This window comes from Cryptomeria japonica, chromosome 7, assembly GCF_030272615.1.
Source record: "Cryptomeria japonica chromosome 7, Sugi_1.0, whole genome shotgun sequence".
NCBI lineage: Eukaryota > Viridiplantae > Streptophyta > Pinopsida > Cupressales > Cupressaceae > Cryptomeria > Cryptomeria japonica.
The window spans coordinates 81,313,508-81,322,173 of NC_081411.1; positions in this window are offsets into that span (position 1 = coordinate 81,313,508).

Genomic DNA, 8,666 nt, shown 5'->3' on the forward strand with positions numbered 1-8,666 from the left:
AATGTAGGGCACTGCAACTTCTACCAGAAAACATCTTTACTGCATAGACTTCTGAAACATGATGTCTGAACCTCCAAAACATGAGAGAAATATACCAAGGTAATATCCAACAACATACCACCACATCATAAAAATATTTGTAACATATCAACAATGTGGAGCAAAACTAAACATTGAAATACAAAATCAATACATTGACATTAATGACAACCATACTAACACATCAAACATCTTCACATTTGCAACAATCTTCCCCTTTATCATTAATGACAACATTCATCAATGGAAAAAATAGACTTCATCTTTTAGATTATCCCCTTTAGAAAATTGACTATATCTCTCCAAACATCTTCTCAAACTTCTCCAACTTCTCCCCCTTTGACATTAAGGATAAAGGTAAGCAACAAATCAACTCAGAATCCACATAGCTCCGCCTAAGAGGAAGCCCCAAAACATTAGCCCAAACTAAGATATGCATTGAGTTCCCTAGACTAATGCATTACTAAATGCACTTTTAAAACTAGGAAGGGGAATGAGCCCCAACATCTGTCAAAGATATGCACTGCAACTTGCTCTTTTGTAGGTACATATTCATGTTTTACTTCATTGTCCAACACCTTCTCCCTTAAGAAATGATACCAAATAGAAATATTTTTTTGTCCTGGAATGCAGTATTAGATTCTTAAAGATATTTATTGCACTTGTATTGTCACACATGATTGGGATCGTCTCATCAAATAACACACCAATATCCTTCAATTTGTTTTATCCAAAGTACGGTCTGAGTGTAACATGAAGCAACTGCAATATACTCAACTTCTACAATTGATAAAGATACATAATCTTTCTTAGTGATTTACCACATGCAACTAACTGGGAGCTAAAGAAAAATGCTCCACCACTAGTACTCTTTTTGTCATCAACACTTCCTTCCCAATCTGCATCAGTATATGCTTTTAGAGTAAAGTCTGATCCTCTGGGATACCACAATTTGAAATCTTTTATTATTTTTAAATATTTGAATATCCTCTTTACTGTAACAAAATGTTGTCCTCGATTTCAGCATGGCTAAAATCATGAGGCAACCCTACGAAACTGGTCCATTCGTACCTCACGTCCTCCGAGAAAGGTTGATCGACTTCGTCGGTTAGTCACCTTTTGTTTTTGGTCGTTTGTTATTGTCTTTTTTGAGTTGTTAGATTTTGCAGTTTACTTGCAAGTTGGACTTTAAAGTCCGACCCACAGGGTACTTTTTGGGTTAAAACTGCACATCAGACTTTAAATTCTGATGTGTAGTATTTTGCAGTTTTCCTATAAATCAGACTTTAAACTCCGGCTTGCAGGGGAGTCTGACTGCACATCAAACTTTAAAGTCTGATGTGCAGTCTCATCGACTTAGATATGCGCATCAGGCTTTAAAGTTTGACTTGCAAGGATTTCTTCATGCACGTCGGACTTTAAAGTCCGACATACATGGCACACATTATAATTAATACTATCATTAATAACGTTTTAAGGGGCTATTTATTCAGTTTTGGTCATTTAGATTTTATTTTTAGATTGGTCATTGCCTTTTACGTGCTCTTGGGTTCTCCTTTCGTGATTTTCTCTTGATCATGCCAGTGAATTCCTTCTTCTTACTGTTTGATGTTTTCGAGGTAAGTTTTCATTTTATTTTCGTTCTTTCCTTGTTTTTATGCACGTTGTTTGCATGAGGTAGGGTTTTTAACTATGTCTTGACATTTTTTATGTTTTTTGTAGAGATTAGGGCATGTCGGATTTTAAAATCTGATGCTCTAATCTCCTCATCCTTCCTCTCCTTTTCTGCCCTTGCATGTCGGGTTTCAAACCCTGACATGCGAGGTATCATTATTTTTCCCCTTTCTGCATGTCGGATTTTGTTATTTTCTCTCCTAACAAGTCGGGTTTTAAAACCCAACATGTTAGCAGAATGTGCATATATTTATTTATATATTGGACTTTAAAGTCCAATATGTTAACACTTCATGTTTTATCTAGTTGACATGTCGGGTTTTAAAACCCGACTTATCAACCTTCATGTTTTATCCAAATGACAAGTCGGGTTTTAAAACCCGACATGTCATCTATTGCTTTTTCCTTGCACATCAAAATTTAAAATCCAATGTGCATATTATCTTTGCATGTTGTTCATTGCATATTAGAATTTTTAGTCTGATCTGCAAATATTATTCTTCCCACCTGCATAGCAAATTTTGGTTTCCAATTGACATGTCGGACTTTTTTCTTTGACCTGCTAGTTTTCGACAATATTTTTCCCAGTTTACCTCTAGATTCTTGTTCCAGTTGATAAAATTTGTTTTTCTGATGGTGATTATTTTCAAAATGCTAATCCTTGGTGTTGGCTGCAGTACTTTGCAAATGTCAAATCCTGCTCAAGGCAAATCAGAGCCTTCCTCAAGTCAGTTAGAATCCTCACCAAACAAGCCTTCGATAAAAAAGATGAAGTACAAGTATGATAAATAGTTGAACATGTATCCAGAAAGCTTAGTTGACTCAAATGTCAAGGAGATAAGGGATACATAAATTAGTGATGTGAATATGCAGGAATTCATTGATCGAGTTGAGAAAGATCCTTCAAACATGTCAAGTTTGATCAAATCAGAGCTGCACAAATATGCTTCCTTCCTAGTCCCAACTCATGATCTAGACTTTGTACTTGCAGTGATAGATCATTTTGATCCAAATACAAGACAAGTAAATGATGCCGACCAGAATGTTGTTATGACATTAGATAGTGTTTTCTTTAACAACATATTCAAGGGATCTCTAGTTGAGGAAGTAGCTGACATTACTCAGTAAAGTGCTCAAGAATATTTTGAGAAAAATGAAGCAAAGTGTAGGAAAATGATCAATACAACTTTCCTCTCTTCTGCTAGGAATTCCACCAATTCAAGATGGCCAAAATATTTTCATAGAAGTGATTTCAATGAGGAATACAATGATATGGTTACCATGTTGGCACGAGTAAAGGGTTTAAAAGATTCTCATTATTTTAAAAATTGGATGTGTTATTATATGAACATAATAAAAAAGGAAGCTACCAAGATAGATTAGGGTGAGAAGATTAGTGATGCACTTTGTGCACAATTGAAAGAGGTCAAAATAACACTGAAGTTCTACATGACCTCATACCTTGTGTATGTAGCCACCTCTATGAGGCAATATCCAAGTTTGTCTACAAAGGGCGACACGAGGTTAGTGCCTATTTGGAACTATTATGATGAGCTCACAATCAATAATCAAGGAAGTTATTTTAGAAGGGTCAATGATGCCTTCTTTGTTGTATGGAAATGTATGTTTGATAAGGACTTACAGAAGAAGAGACTTTCAAAATCACCATACAGTAAGGTTTCTCATTTTGGTTGTGTCTTTCTCCAATTTCCTACATTCACTTACATACGCATATGATGTTTCATAGGCTGACCTTTCATTTTTCCAAGATATCCATCTGATAAGGTTATAATCATGCAGTTATATCGGCAATTGATCTATGTGCATGAAAAAAAGTCACAGGCTCATAAGACCGTCTTGAAGTTTCCAGAAGCTATTGGATGATATTCAATTATGACCAATCCAAAGGCCAAGAATATGGAAGAAGAGAGGCAATGGAGCACCATGAGGATATTCAAAGCCCAAAATAATTTTGATTTTCGGGGAATGAAGAACAAAATCAAAAGAAGTTACACTCATGTATATAGGTTTGAAGATGCATGGGTTGATTGTCAAGATGAAGAGGATGTGAGGAAGATGGATTTTATTTGCCTTACATTGGAGCAAATTGAAAATCGGGTTTTGGATAAAATCTCGATGACTATGGAGGATACTGATGACATAGTGGACCCAGTTTATTTTGAATGGAAGATTGATGATTCCCCATTGCCACCTATTCAATGGTAAAAAAAGGAAAGTAATTCCATTACTCAAAGAATTGCTCCTATTTTGGCCAATACTAATGCATGGTTACTAAAGAAGAAGATTAGAATGAAATAGCTTCCTGCCAGTTCTAGTGATGATGATAACAGTGATGGTCTAGTTGGTAAGACAACTACAATTGAATTGAGGACCAAAAGTAAAACAGATGTGAAAGCAACACCATCGATCCCTTTGACACAATCCAAAGGGAAAAGGACCTAAAATTAAATTCGCTATCAAAGGCTCAAAGAAAGGAGAATCTTCTTGAACAGTACAAGTGACACAAACAAAGGAGATAGAGCAACAAACTCTTGAAGAGACTAAAAAAGAAAAAGAACAAGAAGAAGGAGAAATTCCTTGGGAAGAGGAAATACAGGTTGAAGAAACAACTCATCAAGGTGAGAGCAATATTCCCACCACTTCACATGTATCAACTCATACATAGGTTATTATTCATTTGATTGAATCTGATTCAGATCAAGAAGAAGAGTAATATAATAATGAAGGGTTGAATATGGAAATACCACAATGCGAGGGTGATCAATAATATTTTACATTGTCTAATCTCTCCATTTTTGATGATATTCCCTCAGCCACTATTGAATCTTCAATTTTAGATTTTATTGAATCTATGGTGCAAGCATTTGCAGAACAACAGATGGTGCCCTTACCTTCCACATCAATCATAGCTGAAGTTCCACTTTGTGTGAGTACTATTGTTACCACTAATGTACCATCCACATTTCCATCCATAGTTGTTTCCAAGGAGGCATAAATAGTGGCTGCTATTGCTACATCAACTTAAATACCACCGATCAATGCAACCTTGATACCAATGATTTCATCTATAACTGCCGCAACTTCAAGTCAGAATGTTCCTTAGATACCGGTTGATATTTAGAAGGAGGCCACAAATCCATCCACTAATACATAATTACCACCATGGATGAATGTAGTTGCACCCAAAAAAAAGAAATAAGTAATTTCACTAGATGAATTTGATTTTGAACAGTTGGCTCCTCCTAAATCCAAAAGTAATAAAAAGCCAAAGACTATTTCTCAGGTACTAGTGGATCCTACTACCCAAAGGAAGTATGCTGAGGTTATGGTGCCATCTTCAAACAAGAATAAGGATAATATTCAACCTGGAGATTATGCTATGCAAACTATAGAACTTGGAGTGGAGACACATGAGAGTGTCAAGTTAGACTCTCAATCTACTTTCAATTCTCTGATGCAAATATTTGATCAAGAAAGAGATGAAAAGAATGAATTAAAGAAAAAATGTGAGTAGTTGACCAATGTGCTTCTCAAGGTCACACAATCTTCCTAGAAAATCAAGCCAATTGTTTCCTCAATGGATAGTGAGGCTCTCAAGAAGGTGGAATAGGTGGGCATCAAGGGTCGAGTAGTGGATGAGTGGATTGATCGATTGAAATCAGAAGGTTCCCATCTTCTAGATTAAACGATTAAGTTGTTGACTGATTTTGAAATTATTCAAAGTCAAATGCAAGGTGTTAAAACTTCCTTATCTCAAGAGGTCGAAGATATTGAAAAAAGTGTAAGCCTTTGGGGTAAAATAGAGGATTTCAGAATTGACATCCTTGTGGAGAATAAGGTAATTCCAACAAGAGAGAAATATATCCAGATTATGTCATTATTGTCTCATAAGAAAGAAACAATAAGGTCAATGATTATGGAGTCGGATCAGGAAAAGAAGGTAGGCGATGATGAGATTGATCTTATTTCAACAAGGATAGTTGATATTCCTTGTTATTGTTGGCAAATGCACACTCCAATGAGAAATTGTAGGTGATTGAAGGTTTTGTCATTGATGGCAACCTTGCAATCATATGATACCAGCAAGACAAACATACTGGCATTGACAACAACAAACTCTACACCGGCACACAGAACATCGACAGTGAAAGGATGGATACCCGCACTCTGGCCGATAGGAATTTTGTTGATAATATATTTTGTAATTAATTGTAAAATCATCGTAAGACGACATGGAGAGTTGTAGTATGACTCATATATGTATGAGATCATTGTAGAACATTTAGTAACAATGTGAAAGGCAAAATTATGCAGACCTAATATGTGAAATATAGGTTAAGGGTTTATGTATGAAGAAAAGCTAAAACCGGTACTAGATCTGGCATAGAAGATGCTAATTTGAAGCAGTACAAGGAATTGGATTTGTATAATCCAGTTTTGTAAGTCAGTATGACTTCCTTTGTAATTGAGTAGTGAGCTCTAGGAACTTGGCCTTCCTTCATGTGCAGGCCCCTCTTTTAAAATAGTAATATTCCCTTATTGGCCAGTAAGTGAATATTGTGGGTCACAAATCCCACCGAGGTTTTTCCCACATCAGGTTCCCTCATTAAACTATTATGTTATGGTGTGCTTTTCATGTGGTTGTTGTTATTCTTGTTTACTGCATTATTTTTGGTTTACCGGTACACAGTATTGATATGCTTTACATGTTTTAATTCAAGTAAATTCACAAACTGGTTATATATTGATTCACCCCCCCCTCTCAGTATCTTTGGGAATCCTAACAATTGGTATCAGAGTTTGGTCCTCCATTTTCAGAAGCCTAACATCTTGAGGAAGATCTTGTCACTGATAAAGATGGAAAACTTGAGAGAACAATTGAAAACAACTCTTTCAGACTATGATGCAGAAAAGGTGAAGAATATCAAACTTGAAGATGATCTAAAGGTTGCTCAGGATATCATTCATGCGCTTCAATAAAATCTTACCATTGCAAGAAATAAGAGAAGAGAACTTTCTAAAAAGATGCAGAATGAGAATGATGAAAAGGAAACTCTTAATGATCTGGTAAACAAGCTAAGACAAGAGATCAGTACAACATAGAATGAGATGCAGGATATGACTATGAGATTTTGTAAAGAAATTGAAGATAGGAAGAAGAATGAAGAATAATTGGCCAGAAGACTAAATGATGCTGGAAATGAAAATACAAGACTTAGTCATGAAGATTATATGTTGAAGACAGATCTAATGCACACACAAAATGATGGAACTAAACTCATAAGACAGAAAGGAATCTTGGAAAGTGAACTAATTGCTACAAATCATCACAAAGAAAAATTCAAGAAAAATTCAGAAGAACTTGGTGACATGCTGAAGAATCAAAAACCTAATGGTGATACAAATGGCCTTGGCTTTGAAGTTGGTGAAAGCTTTGGTACTGCAAACAATCATGATCATAGCAAACCGGTACGACAACCTAATGCTTACAAGTTTAATGGAAAATGTTTTAACTGTAACAAGTATGGTCATAGAGAAAATCAGTGTAGATCTAGAAATTATCAGAACACTAATAGACCCACCAGTCAGTGTTCTAAATGCAACAAAGTTGGTCATAATTTAGAAAACTGCAGAATGAATGTGAGATGTTATGTTTGTGGAAGATTTGGGCACTTATCTAATCAATGTAGAACACATAATGACATAGGATATGGGAAAGCTATTCAAAAGAATAATGTGACTTGTTATGCTTGTAACAAGATTGGACATATTGCTAAATTTTGCAGAAGTAAGGCATCACCAGCAAATAAAAAAGGTCCTAGTTTGAAAGGTAAAGAAAAAGTTGAAGAGTTAAAGAAAGAATTTTCAAAACAATGGATCAGAAAGTCAGATCAAAATTTTGATATGATTACACCTCCACTGGGAGAACAAAGTAACACTCCACCGACATGAGACTCCTCATCTAACTGAAGAAAATTCTTTTGGGGGTTTAGCAACAAAATGAAAAACATGCTATTATTCCCTCAGTTGATGGTGAGAAGTTGAAATTACTTCTATACCGGTAGATGAATTAAGTTGTGACTCAACCGACAAGCATTAAATGTGGTAGTTGGGGAAAATAACATTATAAAGCAAGTGTTTTGGCTCTTTTTCATTCACCGAGCATTCAAATCTTTGAGAGTGCAAAAATTCCCGAGTGAAGGTACTCCAAGAAAAGAAGTGAAGCAATCCATCAAAGCATTCATCCTTAAGGCAGATTGAGGTATTTATAGCTATGGAATCTTCATCCACTCCTGAATTTATTGCAAACCCTACTATTGTTGAAGTTGTTAAGCGACCTAGACCCATTTTTCAGCTAGTTCCCGAAATTGCTAAGAAAGATGACAACATAGGTGCATTCTCCCAAATCCCTAAAGGAGTAGTATATGCTGAAGACCCTAGAATATATATACATTTTCATATTGATGAACTAGGTGATGATAAAATTAAAAATATGTATGAGAGTGTAATCTATGATGAATCCAAAAATGTCAAACCTGAACACAAGATAGTAGAAACCCTAGGTTTCACGGAAATACTTAGTATCCCGGATTTCCCCAAGGATATCATAAGGATTGTGTTAAGCAGAGTACATGGTGAATTTTTTTGGTTAGAGTCTATTCACAAGATCACAAAAGAAGTGGTAAGGGCAGTAACGGGGTTACCCTCCACCGACAACAAACCTAAGAAAACTAAGAAGGTCTCATATGACTTAGTGACAAACCTAACCGGTGCAACATTTGATAAAAGATCACTAAGAGTAAATGATGTAAAGGATACAAATATCAGATTTATTAGTACGATCTTAGGTTACAAGGCTACACATGCAAATAGGTTAAACTTAGTTTCTAGCCTATGTATTAAGAGTGCCTATGATATGGTAAATGATAATG